The sequence below is a fragment of the Protopterus annectens genome, chromosome 5.part1, assembly GCF_019279795.1.
Source record: "Protopterus annectens isolate FY-2018-M chromosome 5.part1, PAN1.0, whole genome shotgun sequence".
In the NCBI taxonomy this organism is placed as follows: domain Eukaryota; kingdom Metazoa; phylum Chordata; order Ceratodontiformes; family Protopteridae; genus Protopterus; species Protopterus annectens.
In genome coordinates, this window is record NC_056736.1 from 534913452 (window position 1) to 534915769 (window position 2318).

Here is a 2318-nt window from a genome sequence, read left to right on the forward strand (position 1 = left end):
GCAAGGGAAAAGCAGTTAAATAATAAGTAGAGAGTAGATAAGTAAGGTCAGTGAGGAGGATAAGTAAGTGGTGAGAACTGTGAGTGAGGCTTGTTGGGTTAGAGGAGTGTCTGGGATGGGGGAGGCAGATGTCTGGTTCAGGGGTCTGCAGGTGGCCTTGCAAACACCAAAGATAAATACAGTTGGAAATACTCCACTAAGGTGGAAGAGTGTAGAGTTGAGTCTTGTAACCTTTCAAGCAGAGCTTCTTTTCCAGTGGGAGATGGGGCTGATAACTTGCTTTGCCAATAGTGAGCAGGAAAGGCTTCCAACCTTAGCTGCCAGAAGACTCTACCATCACATAATCAGTGCCACTGGATAAAATAGGCACTTTGATATTAATACCACTTTGGGAGAATAATGCTTCCTCTTCAGTCAAAAGTCCTTTCTGATATCCACCCTTTGAATGGCTGACATCACACGGCAGTTTTTAGGTTTATAACAGAACCAAGGCTCTCTAGTGTTGCGATTTGTATAGTTACACACAGGATGCCCACCTGGCAAACAAAGATTTCACTCTGTCTGGTTTTTCATCACGTAATACCTTCACTTGGATGAACAGGTAGGACAGACACTTTCACTATTCCTTCCCAAATTATGGTGAAAATGACAGCGTAAATACCATTTTGGTCGTTAACCACTTTTCCTACAGCTCCAGCTTCAGTCAAAGGAGAAGAGATCCGTGCCTGCAAATAATCGCCACCATATTTCTTTGCTCTTCCTTCAAAATCAGACATGCGAACTAGTATTTCCAACTGGCTACCAATTATGAATTTAGTCTCAGACCTCATAATAACAAAAAAGTTTTTAGAAGGATCTGTGCTTCTAAAGAAATCAGACACATCTTGGGAACACAAAGGCCACTTTAGGGTGTTAAGCAAAGCTTTTTCCTCAGTTTCTTGAGGTGTCAGGAACTGATGCTGATAACCACAATACATCAGTTTTGCAGAATCACTGCCATCAACAGTGAATGTTTATGATCCAAACTATGGAGCTGGTTGGCTGCAGATACTGTGCTATATCCAAGATGCTCTATCTTATAAATATTGCGAATCAAGAAAAACAGAACCACTAGAGCCAGTGTCATGCACCAAAACTGTGGCCTGAACATGTGTGGCCACATGGTCTTCCTCATCCATGCTGAAAGTCACAAAACATGGCTCCACCTCTTGAACTGTATTAGGTTTTCAATATCTATAACCACATAAACATAAAGAGGAAGTAGATCCATTGACAGGTACTATTACTTTCGCCTCCAAAAAGGGAACACCTACTACCATCATTTCACAGACAACTTCCTAGGCATGCATAATAACTGCCCAGGAAATGAAAAAGGAAAATCAAAATCCTTGTGAGAAATACTAAAATTCACCTAAAAACAAAACAAAACAAAAAACAATAGTAAGCCACCATTTACAGATGTGACAGAACCTCAGACATGGAAGAGAGATCAGAGGAGGGGGTCCTTCTGTGTGCATGATTGTGGGTTAAGGAGAAATCCTTATTAGCATGGGAAAGCTTTAGACACAGAGCAGATCAAGACCAGCTAGCCTCAGTTTCTTGGAATAGAAGAAAATGGAACAGTCTTAACAATTTTCTACTTACCTAAAACCATCATATTACCCTGAGCACTTCACATCTGCAAACTTGCTTAGATTTAGAAAATATCGGTGAACAACTATGTCCCCCACCCAAAATCACGCAGATGCCATCAAACATTTGTAATGCAGAAAGACACTGCCATCTTCGTTTTCACTTTGTATTGACTCCTACTTCCTCATCTTATAGGTCAAATAATTTAAACAGAATAGCTGAAGTCCATCTCTGAACTGGCAATTGCATTTCTGCAAAATACTTCAGATCCAGATTTGTTTATTCTGCACCTTAATAAAGTAAAATGTTGGGTTCAAATATATTTGAAATTAGAGAAACAGATAATCACAAAGTCTTTCTCACAGATTTAAATATTCATACTAAGTCAGTGGTATGTCAAAACCTGGGGGCCTCGCCAACAATGCAATAGAAGAATCCTTAAAGGTGAACTAACAGTTAAAAATATTTTGATAAAAAGCAGCATTATTTGGGATATACAGGTAAAATATTTTCAACATGGACCATGTTAGGCAGAAGGAAAATCTGGATATGTTAGTGGAAAAGGGGAAAAGATGAGCAAAAAAGAAAAGGAAGGAGTAAGGTATATTAATATATTTTTTTCAAATAGAAATTTTATTGATTTTAACAAATATATATATCACAATATCACAACAAAAAACAGATTA

The 2318-nt window shown here is 38.5% G+C and overlaps 1 pseudogene; it reads right to left on the reverse strand.

Annotated features, from left to right (window-relative positions):
* Window positions 1-313: 313 nt before the first annotated feature.
* On the reverse strand, window positions 314-1316 carry LOC122803227 (annotated as a pseudogene).
* Between the last annotated feature and the right edge of the window lie 1002 nt (window positions 1317-2318).